Source organism: Ranitomeya variabilis, chromosome 1 (assembly GCF_051348905.1).
Source record: "Ranitomeya variabilis isolate aRanVar5 chromosome 1, aRanVar5.hap1, whole genome shotgun sequence".
NCBI classification, from domain to species: domain Eukaryota; kingdom Metazoa; phylum Chordata; class Amphibia; order Anura; family Dendrobatidae; genus Ranitomeya; species Ranitomeya variabilis.
Genome location: NC_135232.1, coordinates 496,423,725 through 496,440,775, shown reverse-complemented (window position 1 = coordinate 496,440,775; position 17,051 = coordinate 496,423,725). Strand labels below are relative to the sequence as shown.

Below are 17,051 nucleotides of genomic sequence, written 5' to 3'. Positions count from 1 at the left end.
CATCTTCAACTGAGGGAAGGAGGTTCTTGGCCAAACATTTGCGATACATGATCCCATCCATCCTCCCTTTTATATGATGCAGTCATCCTGTCCCTTTTGCAGAAAATCACTCCCAAAGTATGATGTTTTCCCCACTATGTCTCACGGTTGGGATGATGTTCTTGGGGTTGTACTCATCCTTCTTCTTCCTCCAAGCACAAAGAGTGGAGGTGATACCAAATAGTTTTATTTTGGTCTCCTCTGACCACATGACCTTCTCCCATCCCTCCTCTGAATCATACATACCCCATGAGGTGAGGCCCTGCATGGAGCTTCCTACCTAGAAAGATTGAAATTCATCAAGTATTTTTCTTCCATTTTCTAATAATTGTGCCAACAGTTGATGCCTTCTCACCAAGCTGCTTGCTTATTGTCCTGTAGCCCATCCCAGCATTATGCAGGTCTAGAATTTTGTCACTGGTGTCCTTAGACAGCTCTTTGATCTTGGTCATGGTGGAGAGGTTGAAGTGTGATTGAATGTGTGGACAGGTATCCTTTATACAGGTAACAAGGTCAAACAGGTGCAATTAATACAGGTAATGACTGCAGAGCGCTTCTTAAAGAAAAACTAGCAAGTCTGTGAGAGCCCAAATTCTTGGTAGCGAGGCTACCACCAGGTGGCAGAATAGTCAAACCAGATCGATAACAGAGAGTGGCGTAGTACCAAGGGGAAAATCACACACGGAGACAGAGGAGTGCCAGGAGGTCAGTACCAGTTTGAAGCAGAAATACCAGAAGAAAGAGACAGTCAGGTCGGAGCCAAAGCTGAGTCAAGTACTGGGGAATCCAAACACGAAGGGAAAATACAGAGTCAGGGTGGTAAGAGAGGAATGAACAGACACTGGCAAAGTCAGCTAAAACGCAGCAGAACAAATCAGGGTTTCACCAGAGTCAGCTACTCACACCTTAAGCAGGAAGTATAACTGACACTACCTGCATGATGCAGCTCTGAGAAATAGCAGACCTGAAACCGAAACGAGGCAGAAAGTTAACCCCTGACATGACCAGACCAGGGAAAGGAGAGACAAAACCCGGTCTGTATCATGACATCTCCATTCTTTGTAGGTGGGAAAACTTGCAAAATCAGCAAATACTTATTTTCACCACTGTATATATTTATTTTTGTCTTTGCTATTTTTAACTGACGTTTTTACCAAAAGCCTCATGCAATATCATGTTTCAAGCGTTTAATGTCATCTTTTAATTGTCTCCTTTTTTTGGCCTTTATTAAACTATATTTAGAAGTAAAAATTCCCCCATTGCAGTCACAAGAAGATGTTGCTGCTGCCTAGACCTGTACAGAAGGGAGCAGCAGCAACAAGTGTAAAGCGGAGATGGGGCCCAACAGAAGAGACCCTACCTGTACATGGAGAGCTTGAATTTCCTTTTTTCCATCATGTATTTAAGACCGTAAGTTCTAAATTCTGACCATTTACATGGTTTTGCATTAAGGGAAAGCAACTTAAAGGGTAGGGAAACTGCATCCGAGTCTGAGGCGGTGGCACCACCAGAGGAGGCTCCAGGACCACTGTCGTAACCTCAACAAGCCATCGAGCAAGAAGAGCAGTTCCGGAGTAGTAGCCTCACCTTGTCTCTTGACACACTCCCCTCAAGCAATTGACTATCTGTCTTGAACCATCAATGAAGATGATGAGAAGGCCTTATGTCAGAGTCTCACACAGCATCTGCACCAAGTTCTGACAGACATCATAATACGAACAAAAGTATCCATTCTTCACACTCCTCAATGACGCTATCCCACCCAGTGACCCCAGGATGTCTTTGACTTTCTAGAAACCAGGCAGCAGAGACGTCCACACATGCTACAAGCAGGCAGCAACGTTTCTGCACAGGCCACACCACCATCAGCAATCAGCACCACCACCAGCATCAACACCACCACCAATAGCCCCATCAGCACCACTACCAGCAGCACCAGCTACAGCATCTTATGGAATGCATGGTTACCATGCTGGGCATACTGAGCAGCAACATTTTTAAGGCTCAGACGAAGGATGGCATTATGAAGCCAAAGATGACCCTGGGAACCACGCCAGTAACCTTTTGGTCATGTAAGCTAAGCCCCCCCCCCCAACAACATCCATACCTGTTATGACCCCAATGGCGAGGGTCTCAGAGGAACGTGGAAGTCTGCAGAATACAAAAATCCAGCTCATAGGGCAGTGGTAGCTGGGTTGACCATATATCTACTCCTAACGCCAACACTAGAAGTAGCCGGGGATCATTCCTACGTTGATTCTAGATGACACGCTCCAGCCGGAGAATCTAGCTACCCCTAGTAGAGGAAAACAAAAGACCTTTCTTGCCTCCAGAGAAGGGGACCCCAAAGCTGGATAGAAGCCCCCCACAAATAATAACGGTGAGGTAAGAGGAAATGACAAACACAGAAATGAACCAGGTTTAGCACAGAGAGGCCCGCTTACTGATAGCAGAATAAAGAAAGGTAACTTATATGGTCAACTGTCATGATCTCAATGGCAAGAGATCATAGCATCAGCATATATAGGAACTAGCTCTTGGAAGATGGAAACTGAGCTGACCATGAACTAAACCTAACGCACAACTAGCAGTGGCCGGGTAGCATGCCTACGTTGATTCTAGATGCCCAGCACCAGCCGGAGGACTAAATAAAACTAGCAGAGGAAAATATTAGTCCTAGCTCACCTCTAGAGAAATACCCCAAAAGGAGACAGAGGCCCCCCACATGTATTGGCGGTGAATCAAGATGAAATAACAAACGTAGTATGAAAATAGGTTTAGCAAATTTGAGGTCCACTTACTACATAGCAGAAGACAGGAAGGACACTTTCATGGTCAGCTAAAAACCCTATCAAAACACCATCCAGAAATTACTTTAAAACTCTGGCATTAACTCATAACACCAGAGTGGCAATTCCTGTTCACAAGAGCTTTCCAGACACAGTAACGAAACTACAGCTGTGAACTGGAACAAAAATGCAAAAAACAAACATGGACAAGAGTCCAACTTATCTAGTAGTTGTCTAGGAGCAGGAACAAGCACAGAGAGGCTTCTGATAACATTGTTGACCGGCAAGCAACTAACAGAGCAGCAAGGTTATATAGCGACTCCCACATCTTGATGGGAACAGGTGAACAGAGAAGATGAAGACACCAGTTCAATTCCACCAGTAGCCACCGGGGGAGCCCAGAATCCAAATTCACAACAGTACCCCCCCCTCAAGGAGGGGGCACCGAACCCTCACCAGAACCACCAGGGCGATCAGGATGGGCCCTATGAAAGGCACGAACCAGATCAGAGGCATGAACATCAGATGCATTCACCCAAGAATTATCCTCCTGGCCGTATCCCTTCCACTTGACCAGATACTGGAGTCTCCGTCTGGAAACACGAGAGTCTAAGATTTTCTCCACAACGTACTCCAACTCACCCTCAACCAGCACCGGAGCAGGAGGCTCAACGGAAGGCACAACCGGTACCTCATACCTGCGCAATAATGACCGATGAAAAACGTTATGAATAGAAAAGGATGCAGGGAGGTCCAAACGGAAGGAAACAGGGTTAAGAATCTCCAATATCTTATACGGGCCGATGAACCGAGGCTTAAACTTAGGAGAAGAGACCCTCATAGGGACAAAACGAGAAGACAACCACACCAAGTCCCCAACACGAAGACGAGGACCAACACGACGACGGCGGTTAGCAAAAAGCTGAGTCTTCTCCTGGGACAACCTCAAATTGTCCACCACCTGCCCCCAGATCTGATGCAATCTCTCCACCACAGCATCCACTCCAGGACAATCCGAAGATTCCACCTGACCAGAGGAAAATCGAGGATGAAACCCCGAATTACAGAAAAACGGGGACACCAAAGTGGCAGAGCTGGCCCGATTATTGAGAGCGAACTCCGCCAATGGCAAAAAAGCAACCCAATCATCCTGGTCAGCAGACACAAAACACCTCAGATATGTCTCCAGGGTCTGATTAATCCGCTCAGTCTGGCCATTCGTCTGAGGATGGAAAGCGGACGAAAAAGATAAATCTATGCCCATCCTAGCACAGAATGCCCGCCAAAATCTAGACACGAATTGGGTCCCTCTGTCAGAAACGATATTCTCAGGAATACCATGCAAACGAACAACATTTTGAAAAAACAGAGGAACCAACTCGGAAGAAGAAGGCAACTTGGGCAGAGGAACCAAATGGACCATCTTAGAGAAACGGTCACACACCACCCAGATGACAGACATCTTCTGAGAAACAGGCAGATCTGAAATAAAATCCATCGAGATGTGCGTCCAAGGCCTCTTAGGAATAGGCAAGGGCAACAACAATCCACTAGCCCGAGAACAACAAGGCTTGGCCCGAGCACAAACGTCACAAGACTGCACAAAGCCTCGCACATCTCGTGACAGGGAAGGCCACCAGAAGGACCTTGCCACCAAATCCCTGGTACCAAAAATGCCAGGATGACCTGCCAACGCAGAAGAATGAACCTCAGAGATGACTCTACTGGTCCAATCATCAGGAACAAACAGTTTATCAGGTGGGCAACGATCAGGTCTATCCGCCTGAAACTCCTGCAAGGCCCGCCGCAGGTCTGGAGAAACGGCTGACAATACCACTCCATCCTTAAGGATACCTGTGGGCTCAGAGTTACCAGGCGAGTCAGGCTCAAAACTCCTAGAAAGGGCATCCGCCTTAACATTCTTAGAACCCGGTAGGTATGACACCACAAAATTAAACCGAGAGAAAAATAATGACCAGCGCGCCTGTCTAGGATTCAGGCGCCTGGCGGTCTCAAGATAAACCAAATTTTTGTGGTCAGTCAATACCACCACCTGATGTCTGGCCCCCTCAAGCCAATGGCGCCACTCCTCAAAAGCCCACTTCATGGCCAAAAGCTCCCGATTCCCAACATCATAATTCCGCTCAGCGGGCGAAAATTTACGGGAAAAGAAGGCACAAGGCCTCATCACGGAGCAGTCAGAACTTTTCTGCGACAACACTGCCCCAGCTCCGATCTCAGAAGCGTCGACCTCAACCTGAAAAGGTAGAGCAACATCAGGCTGACGCAACACAGGGGCAGAGGAAAAACGGCGCTTAAGCTCCCGAAAGGCCTCCACAGCATCAGGGGACCAATCAGCAACATCAGCACCCTTCTTAGTCAAATCGGTCAATGGCTTAGCAATATCCGAAAAACCAGCAATAAATCGACGATAAAAGTTAGCAAAGCCCAAAAATTTCTGAAGACTCTTAAGAGAAGAGGGCTGCGTCCAATCACAAATAGCTTGAACCTTGACAGGATCCATTTCAATGGAAGAGGGGGAAAAAATATATCCCAAAAAGGAAATCCTCTGTACCCCAAAAACACACTTAGAACCCTTCACACACAAAAAATTAGACCGCAAAACCTGAAAAACCCTCCTGACTTGCTGGACATGAGAGTCCCAGTCATCCGAAAAAATCAGAATATCATCCAGATACACAATCATAAATTTATCCAAATAATCGCGAAAAATATCATGCATAAAGGACTGGAAAACTGACGGAGCATTTGAAAGACCAAAAGGCATCACTAAATACTCAAAGTGGCCCTCGGGCGTATTAAATGCGGTTTTCCACTCATCCCCCTGCCTGATTCGCACCAAATTATACGCCCCACGAAGGTCAATCTTAGAGAACCACTTGGCCCCCTTTATGCGAGCAAACAAATCAGTCAGCAACGGCAATGGGTATTGATATTTAACAGTGATTTTATTCAAAAGCCGATAATCAATACATGGTCTCAAAGAGCCGTCTTTTTTTGACACAAAGAAAAAACCGGCTCCTAAGGGAGATGACGATGGACGAATATGTCCCTTTTCCAAGGACTCCTTTATATATTCACGCATAGCAGCATGTTCAGGCACAGACAGATTAAATAAACGACCCTTTGGGTATTTACTACCCGGGATTAAATCTATGGCACAATCGCACTCTCGGTGCGGAGGTAACGAACCAAGCTTGGATTCTTCAAAGACGTCACGATAGTCAGACAGGAACTCAGGAATTTCAGAGGGAATAGATGATGAAATGGAAACCACAGGTACATCCCCATGAGCCCCCTTACATCCCCAGCTCAACACAGACATAGCTTTCCAGTCGAGGACTGGGTTGTGAGATTGCAGCCAAGGCAATCCTAGCACCAAATCATCATGTAGATTATACAGCACCAGAAAGCGAATAATCTCCTGGTGATCCGGATTAATACGCATAGTTACTTGTGTCCAGTATTGTGGTTTATTATTAGCCAATGGGGTGGAGTCAATCCCCTTCAGAGGAATAGGAGTCTCCAAAGGCTCTAAATCATACCCACAGCGTTTGGCAAAGGACCAATCCATAAGACTCAAAGCGGCGCCAGAGTCGACATAGGCGTCCGTGGTAATAGATGACAAAGAGCAAATCAGGGTCACAGATAGAATAAACTTAGACGGTAAGGTGCAAATGGAAACAGATTTACCAAGCTTTTTAGTGCGCTTAGAGCATGCTGATATAACATGAGTAGAATCACCACAATAGAAACACAACCCATTTTTCCGTCTAAAATTCTGCCGCTCGCTTCGGGACAGAATTCTATCACACTGCATACTCTCTGGCGATTTCTCAGTGGACACCGCCAGATGGTGCACTGGTTTGCGCTCCCGCAAACGCCTATCGATCTGAATAGCCATTGTCATGGACTCATTCAGACCCGCAGGCACAGGGAACCCCACCATAACATCCTTAATGGCATCAGAGAGACCCTCTCTGAAAGTCGCCGCCAGGGCGCACTCATTCCACTGAGTAAGCACAGACCATTTACGGAATCTTTGGCAGTAAATTTCCGCTTCATCTTGCCCCTGAGATAGGGACATCAAAGTTTTTTCTGCCTGAAGCTCCAAATGAGGTTCGTCATAAAGCAACCCCAAGGCCAGAAAAAACGCATCCACATTGAGCAACGCAGGATCCCCTGGTGTCAATGAAAAAGCCCAGTCTTGAGGGTCGCCCCGGAGCAAGGAAATCACAATCCTGACCTGCTGTGCAGGATCTCCGGCAGAGCGAGATTTCAGGGACAAAAATAATTTGCAATTATTTCGAAAATTCTGAAACCCAGATCTATTCCCCGAGAAAAATTCCGGCAAAGGAATTCTCGGCTCAGATACAGGTGCATGACAAACAAAATCTTGCAAATTTTGTACCTTCGTGGCGAGTTTATTCAAACCTGCAGTTACACTCTGAAGATCCATTGCAAACAGGTGAACACAGAGCCATTCAAAGGAGAGAAAAAAAAAAAAAAAAAATTTCAGCAGACTACTTATTTCTCTCCTTTCTCAGCCAAGGATTTTAACCCTTTAGTGGGCCGGTCAAACTGTCATGATCTCAATGGCAAGAGATCATAGCATCAGCATATATAGGAACTAGCTCTTGGAAGATGGAAACTGAGCTGACCATGAACTAAACCTAACGCACAACTAGCAGTGGCCGGGTAGCATGCCTACGTTGATTCTAGATGCCCAGCACCAGCCGGAGGACTAAATAAAACTAGCAGAGGAAAATATTAGTCCTAGCTCACCTCTAGAGAAATACCCCAAAAGGAGACAGAGGCCCCCCACATGTATTGGCGGTGAATCAAGATGAAATAACAAACGTAGTATGAAAATAGGTTTAGCAAATTTGAGGTCCACTTACTACATAGCAGAAGACAGGAAGGACACTTTCATGGTCAGCTAAAAACCCTATCAAAACACCATCCAGAAATTACTTTAAAACTCTGGCATTAACTCATAACACCAGAGTGGCAATTCCTGTTCACAAGAGCTTTCCAGACACAGTAACGAAACTACAGCTGTGAACTGGAACAAAAATGCAAAAAACAAACATGGACAAGAGTCCAACTTATCTAGTAGTTGTCTAGGAGCAGGAACAAGCACAGAGAGGCTTCTGATAACATTGTTGACCGGCAAGCAACTAACAGAGCAGCAAGGTTATATAGCGACTCCCACATCTTGATGGGAACAGGTGAACAGAGAAGATGAAGACACCAGTTCAATTCCACCAGTAGCCACCGGGGGAGCCCAGAATCCAAATTCACAACAGTCAACAAAAACCCTATCAAAATCCACACTGGAAATTCAAGAACCCCCGAACCGTCTAACGGTCCGGGGGGAGAACACCAGCCCCCTAGAGCTTCCAGCAAAGGTCAGGATATATATTGGGAACAAGCTGGACAAAAATACAAAACCAAAACAAAATAGCAAAAAGCAAAAAGCGGACTTAGCTGATATAACTGGAACCAGGATCAGTAGACAAGAGCACAGCAGACTAGCTCTGATAACTACGTTGCCAGGCATTGAACTGAAGGTCCAGGGAGCTTAAATAGCAACACCCTAAACTAACGACCCAGGTGCGGATAAAAGGAATGACAGAAAAACCAGAGTCAAAAAACTAGTAACCACTAGAGGGAGCAAAAAGTAAATTCACAACAGTACCCCCCCCTTAGTGAGGGGTCACCGAACCCTCACCACGACCACCAGGGCGATCAGGATGAGCGGCATGAAAGGCACGAACTAAATCGGCCGCATGAACATCAGAGGCGACCACCCAGGAATTATCCTCCTGACCATAGCCCTTCCACTTGACCAGGTACTGAAGCCTCCGCCTGGAGAGGCGAGAATCCAAGATCTTCTCCACCACGTACTCCAACTCGCCCTCAACCAACACCGGAGCAGGAGGCTCAGCAGAAGGAACTATAGGCACAATGTACCGCCGCAACAAGGACCTATGAAATACATTGTGAATAGCAAACGACACAGGAAGATCCAGACGAAAAGATACAGGATTAAGGATTTCCAATATCTTGTAAGGCCCAATAAAACGAGGTTTAAATTTGGGAGAGGAGACCTTCATAGGAACAAAGCGGGAAGAAAGCCATACCAAATCCCCAACGCGTAGTCGGGGACCCACACCGCGGCGGCGGTTGGCAAAGCGCTGAGCCCTCTCCTGTGACAACTTCAAGTTGTCCACCACATGATTCCAGATCCGCTGCAACCTATCCACCACAGAATCCACCCCAGGACAGTCAGAAGGCTCCACATGACCCGAAGAAAAGCGAGGATGGAAACCAGAGTTGCAGAAAAAAGGCGAAACCAAGGTGGCGGAACTAGCCCGATTATTAAGGGCAAACTCAGCCAACGGCAAGAATGTCACCCAATCGTCCTGATCAGCAGAGACAAAACACCTCAAATAAGCCTCCAAAGTCTGATTGGTTCGCTCCGTCTGTCCATTAGTCTGAGGATGGAAAGCAGACGAAAACGACAAATCAATGCCCATCCTACTACAAAAGGATCGCCAGAATCTGGAAACGAACTGGGATCCTCTGTCTGACACAATATTCTCAGGGATGCCGTGCAAACGAACCACGTTCTGGAAAAACACAGGAACCAGATCGGAAGAGGAAGGCAGCTTAGGCAAAGGAACCAAATGGACCATCTTTGAGAAGCGATCACATATCACCCAGATAACGGACATGCCCTGGGATAGCGGAAGATCAGAAATGAAATCCATGGAGATATGTGTCCAAGGTCTCTTCGGGACAGGCAAGGGCAAGAGCAAACCGCTGGCACGAGAACAGCAAGGCTTAGCTCGAGCACAAGTCCCACAGGACTGCACAAATGACCGCACATCCCTTGACAAGGAAGGCCACCAAAAGGACCTGGCCACCAGATCTCTGGTGCCAAAAATTCCCGGGTGACCTGCCAACACCGAGGAATGAACCTCGGAAATGACTCTGCTGGTCCACTTATCCGGGACAAACAGTCTGTCAGGTGGACAAGACTCAGGCCTATCAGCCTGAAATCTCTGCAACACACGTCGCAGATCCGGAGAAATAGCTGACAAGATAACTCCATCTTTAAGAATACCAACAGGATCAGCGACTCCAGGAGCATCAGGCACAAAGCTCCTAGAAAGAGCATCGGCCTTCACATTCTTTGAACCTGGTAAATACGAGACAACAAAATCAAAGCGGGAGAAAAACAATGACCGGCGGGCCTGTCTCGGATTAAGGCGTTTAGCAGACTCGAGATACATCAGATTTTTGTGATCAGTCAAGACCACCACACGATGCTTAGCACCCTCGAGCCAATGACGCCACTCCTCAAATGCCCATTTCATGGCCAACAACTCCCGATTGCCCACATCATAATTTCGCTCGGCAGGCGAAAACTTCCTAGAGAAAAAGACACAAGGTTTCATAACAGAGCAACCAGGGCCTCTCTGCGACAAAACGGCCCCTGCTCCAATCTCTGAAGCATCCACCTCAACCTGAAAGGGAAGTGAGACATCGGGCTGGCACAAAACAGGCGCCGAAGTAAACCGGCGTTTCAACTCCTGGAAAGCCTCCACGGCAGCAGGAGCCCAGTTAGCTACATCGGAGCCCTTCTTGGTCATATCCGTCAAAGGTTTCACAATGCTAGAAAAATTAGCGATAAAACGACGGTAGAAGTTAGCGAAACCCAAGAACTTCTGTAGACTCTTAACTGACGAGGGCTGAGTCCAATCAAGAATAGCTCGGACCTTGACTGGGTCCATCTCCACAGCAGAAGGGGAAAAAATGAACCCCAAAAAGGGAACCTTCTGTACACCAAAGAGACACTTTGAGCCCTTGACAAACAAAGAATTTTCACGCAAAATTTTAAAGACCAACCTGACCTGCTCCACATGCGAATCCCAATTATCAGAAAAAACCAAAATATCATCCAGATAAACAATCAAAAATTTATCCAGATACTTCCGGAAAATGTCATGCATAAAGGACTGAAAAACTGAAGGCGCATTGGAGAGCCCAAAAGGCATCACCAAGTACTCAAAATGACCTTCGGGCGTATTGAATGCGGTTTTCCATTCATCACCTTGCTTAATGCGCACAAGGTTGTACGCACCACGAAGATCTATCTTGGTGAACCACTTGGCACCTTTAATCCGGGCAAACAAGTCAGACAACAGCGGTAAAGGATACTGAAATTTGACAGTGATCTTATTTAAAAGCCGATAATCAATACAAGGTCTCAAAGATCCGTCCTTTTTTGCCACAAAAAAGAATCCCGCACCAAGAGGGGAAGAAGACGGACGAATATGTCCTTTCTCTAGAGACTCCTTGATATATGAACGCATAGCGGTATGTTCAGGTACCGACAGATTAAACAGTCTTCCCTTAGGAAATTTACTGCCTGGGATCAAATCTATAGCACAGTCACAGTCCCTATGAGGAGGCAGTGCACTGGACTCAGACTCACTGAAGACATCCTGATAATCAGACAAATACTCCGGAACTTCCGAAGGCGTAGAAGAAGCAATAGACACAGGCAGGGAATCCCCATGAATACCACGACAGCCCCAACTTGAGACTGACATAGCCTTCCAGTCCAGGACTGGATTATGGGTCTGTAACCATGGCAGCCCTAAAACAACCAAATCATGCATTTTATGTAAAACCAGGAAACGTATCACCTCGCGGTGTTCAGGAGTCATGCACATGGTAACCTGTGTCCAATACTGCGGTTTATTTGCTGCCAATGGCGTAGCATCAATACCCCTAAGAGGAATAGGATTTTCTAATGGTTCAAGAGTAAAACCACAGTGCTTAGCAAATGACAGATCCATAAGACTCAGGGCAGCACCTGAATCTACAAACGCCATGACAGGAAAAGACGACAGTGAGCAAATCAAAGTTACAGACAGAATAAATTTAGGTTGCAAATTACCAACGGTGACAGGACTAACAACCTTAGCTATACGTTTAGAGCATGCTGAGATAATATGTGTAGAATCACCACAGTAGTAGCACAAGCCATTCCGGCGTCTATGAATTTTCCGCTCATTTCTAGTCAGGATTCTATCACATTGCATTAAATCAGGTGTCTGTTCAGACAACACCATGAGGGAATTTGCGATTTTTCTATCACATTGCACCGAATTAGGTGTCTGTTCAGACAACACCATGAGGGAATTTGCGGTTTTGCGCTCCCGCAACCGCCGGTCAATTTGAATAGCCAGTGCCATAGTATCATTCAGACCTGTGGGAATGGGAAAACCCACCATAACATTCTTAATGGCTTCAGAAAGGCCATTTCTAAAATTAGCGGCCAGTGCACACTCGTTCCAATGTGTCAGCACGGACCATTTCCGAAATTTTTGGCAGTACACTTCAGCCTCGTCCTGCCCCTGAGACATAGCCAGCAAGGCCTTTTCTGCCTGAATCTCAAGATTGGGTTCCTCATAAAGTAAACCGAGCGCCAGAAAAAACGCATTAATATCAGCCAATGCCGGATCTCCTGGCGCCAGCGAAAAAGCCCAATCCTGAGGGTCGCCCCGTAAGAACGAAATAACAATTTTTACTTGCTGAGCAGAGTCTCCAGATGAACAGGGTCTCAGGGACAAAAACAATTTACAATTATTCACAAAATTCCTAAACTTAAACCTGTCTCCGGAAAACAGTTCAGGAATCGGTATTTTAGGTTCTGACCTAGGATTACTGATAACATAGTCTTGTATGCCCTGCACACGAGTAGCCAGCTGGTCCACACTTGTAATCAAGGTCTGGACATTCATGTCTGCAGCAAGCATAGCCACTCTGAGGTAAAGGGGAAGAAGAAAAAAAAAAAAAAAACTCAGAATCTTCTTTCTTATAATCCCTCTTCTGCAATGCATTAAACATTTAATACTGGCCTGGCAAACTGTTATGACCCCAATGGCGAGGGTCTCAGAGGAACGTGGAAGTCTGCAGAATACAAAAATCCAGCTCATAGGGCAGTGGTAGCTGGGTTGACCATATATCTACTCCTAACGCCAACACTAGAAGTAGCCGGGGATCATTCCTACGTTGATTCTAGATGACACGCTCCAGCCGGAGAATCTAGCTACCCCTAGTAGAGGAAAACAAAAGACCTTTCTTGCCTCCAGAGAAGGGGACCCCAAAGCTGGATAGAAGCCCCCCACAAATAATAACGGTGAGGTAAGAGGAAATGACAAACACAGAAATGAACCAGGTTTAGCACAGAGAGGCCCGCTTACTGATAGCAGAATAAAGAAAGGTAACTTATATGGTCAACAAAAACCCTATCAAAATCCACACTGGAAATTCAAGAACCCCCGAACCGTCTAACGGTCCGGGGGGAGAACACCAGCCCCCTAGAGCTTCCAGCAAAGGTCAGGATATATATTGGGAACAAGCTGGACAAAAATACAAAACCAAAACAAAATAGCAAAAAGCAAAAAGCGGACTTAGCTGATATAACTGGAACCAGGATCAGTAGACAAGAGCACAGCAGACTAGCTCTGATAACTACGTTGCCAGGCATTGAACTGAAGGTCCAGGGAGCTTAAATAGCAACACCCTAAACTAACGACCCAGGTGCGGATAAAAGGAATGACAGAAAAACCAGAGTCAAAAAACTAGTAACCACTAGAGGGAGCAAAAAGTAAATTCACAACACATACCACACCCCTTTACAACCCATGCCCAGCCATGTTGCTAAATGTAGACACACCTGCTTGTTTGACCCAACCTTACCCTTCTACAAGTCCTCCCTCTCCCTCCCCATCACCTCGGTCATTTTATAATTTCTAAATTTATTGTATATAAGTGTTTTTTTTTCCATTTGTTTGTTGTTATAAAGATAATTTACATTCATCATGAAACTTGATTTCTTGATTTAATTTGTAGATATGGTATTAAAATCAAATATATTTGCAAACATCACACCACAAAATTATCTTGCTATGATGGGAAGCCTTCAGACGTCAGAAAATAATACCTGACCAAATGTGACCACTTACCTAAGGCTAATTTCTGAATGCATAGGTGAATGTGGACATCTCTCTCAGTAAAGCCTACATATATGTGTTGGCCGGAACCAAATGTGATTAGATGTAATTAAAAACCACATGGTGAAGGGAGGAGTGCTCACCATGCACGATAGAGTGCAACTTTTTTTGTATGTTGTATATGAAGGTAGCTGCTCCTGGTATGCACCTATTCACACTAGTTTGGATGTGCCAGTTGTTTTTCTGTCATTTCTATGTTAGCTTACTGACTGAGCACTCCTCCCTTCACCATGTGGTTTTTAATTACCGTATATACTCGAGTATAAGCCGACCCGAGTATAAGCCGAGACCTCTAATTTTGCCACAAAAAAACAGGAAAACTTGATGACTCGAGTATAGGCCTAGGGTGAAAAATGCAGCAGCTACTGGTAAATTTCAAAAATAAAAATAGATACCAATAAAAGTAAAATTAATTGAGACATCAGTAGGTTAAGTGTTTTTGAATATCTATATTGAATCAGGAGCCCCATAAAATGCTCCATACAATTCATGATGGGCCCCATAAGATGATTCATACAAAATACGCCCCATATAATGCTGCACAAAGGTTAATAACGTCCCCATAAGATGCTCCATAGAAACATTTGCCCCATACAATGCTGTATAAATGTTTATTATGGCCCCATAAGATGCTCCATAGATTATACCCCATACAATGCTGTATAAAGGTTGTTGGCCCCATAAGATGCTCCATAGCTTATGCCCCATAAGATGCTGCATAGATTATGCCCATAAAATACTCCATAGATTATGGCTCATAAAATGCTCCAAAGATTATGCCCCATCAAATTCTCCATAGATTATGCCCCATAAGATGCTCCATAGATTATGCTCCATAAAATACTCCATAGATTATGCCCCATAAGTGCTCCATAGATTATGCCCCATAAGTGCTCCATAGATTATGCCCCATAAGTGCTCCATAGATTATGCCCCATAAGTGTTCCATAGATTATGCCCCATAAGTGCTCCATAGATTATGCCCCATAAGTCCTCCATAGATTATGCCCCATAAGATGCTCCATAGATTATGCCCCATAAGATGCTCCATGGATTATTCCCCATAAGATGCTCCATAGATTATGCCCCATATGCTGCGATTAAAATAAAAAAATCACATACTCACCTCTCGTCGCTCAGGCCCCCGTCACTTGCAATATTTACCTGTCCTCGTTCCACTGCTCTGTCTTCCGGCTCTCTGACTGTTCAGGCAGAGGAAGCACACTAAACACGTCATTGCTCCCTCTGACCTTAACAGGCAGAGGATGCGGAAGACGGAGCGGCGCCCGGTGGTTGAACGGGGTCAGTTGAATATAGCGCAATGCTCACCTTCCCCCGTTATACTCACCTGCTCCCGGCACAGTCCCTGGCAGCTTCTCACTGTCAGATGGTCTCCGGGAGCCGGCAGCTTCTTCCTACGTTCAGCGGTCATGTACCGCTCATTAAAGTAATGAATATGCGTCCATATTTATTACTTTAATGAGCGGTACCACGTGACCGCTGAACACAGGAAGAGCTGCCAGCTCCCGGAGACCATTGGACATGCAGGGACCACACCAGGAGCAGGTGAATATGTCACAACCGCCGCTCCCCTCCCCTGCCGACAATGACTCAAGTATAAGCCGAGAGGGGCACCTTCAGCCTAAAAAATTAGCTGAAAATCTCGGCTTATACTCGAGTATATACGGTACATCTAATCACATTTGGTTCCGGCCAACCCATATATGTAGGCTTTACTGAAAGAGGTGTCCACATTCACCCATGCATTCAGACATTAGCCTTAGGTAAGTGTTCACATTTGGTCAGGGACCCATCAGATTAATGAGGCCAACTTGACGATGGTTGATGGGCTCACACTATTTGGCCAAATTTTGTGTAAAGCGTCTCATAAATATTTTTCCTAATGTTGAAAAGCCATTTTGCTATTCATATTTCATATATTTCATATTCGACATGCTTTGGCACGATAGAGTGCAACCTTTTTTTGTATATTGTATATGGAGGTAGCTGCTCCTGGTATGCACCTATTCACACTAGTTTGGATGTGCCAGTCGTTTTTCTGTCATTTCTATGTTAGCTTACTGACTGAGCACTCCTCCCTTCACCATGTGGTTTTTAATTACAACTAATCACTTTTGGTTCCGGCCAACCCATATATGTGGGCTTTACTGAGAGAGGTGTCCACATTCACCCATGCATTCAGACATTAGCCTTAGGTAGGTGTTCACATTTGGTTAGGGACCCATCAGATTAATGAGGCCACCTTGTGCAAAGTGTCTCATAAATATTTTTCCTAATGTTCAAAAGCCATTTTGCTATCCATATTTCATATATTCCATATTCGACATGCTTTGGCACAATAGAGTGCAACCTTTTCTTATAATATCATGAGTTGTGCCTCCTTACAATAATATTAATAATAACAGTAATAATAATGATAATGCCGCTTTAATTAGAATAGTAATGTCCATCTATGACTTTATATTGTTATAATGCCTCTCTACCTTATACCTATCACTTCTGCTCCTCTTTATTGTCCCCACCCATTATGCCTCATTAAAATAATGCCCCCTGTGCCTTTTATGTAGAAGGGTTAAGATGTTTTGAGGTTTTATATTTGGTATAATTATTTCTTATCTGATATGTGATGCTTTGAGAAACTGTGTGTTATGGGTAGTACAATGGGAAAATCTTGATAACTAAAAGTAATCTTGAAATACTCCTGGGAAGGGGCCGGCTGGTGGAAACTTCAAATGGGAATTTTGCACTTTATTTTGTCTGTAAATAGTGTTAGAAAACTGGTTACAAGGCAATAAGCAGAATTGTTTATGTTTACGATCAGTATGCATTTTCTTCTCCGAGCACTCATGTTTAAGAGGGTCCTACCATTAGGCCACACTGGTGATCCCATAATCTGACTTTTGGTCAGAACAAAACAGATGCAACAATAATGCCCCCATTGTGCCTCCTTATAATGCCCCCATTGGGCCTCTTTATAATAATGACGTCATTGTGCCTCCTTACAATATTGCCCCCATTATGCCTTATAACAACTCCCTCTTCTTTCTAGAAATAATAATGCCACTATTGTGCCAGGTAAAGAATA

The 17,051-nt window shown here is 45.1% G+C and overlaps 1 long non-coding RNA gene across 1 annotated transcript in view; it reads left to right on the top strand.

Annotated features, from left to right (window-relative positions):
- LOC143765404 (uncharacterized) overlaps nt 1–17,051 on the top strand; it is a 47,811-nt gene that overhangs the window by 29,851 nt on the left and 909 nt on the right. The window lies entirely within an intron of this gene.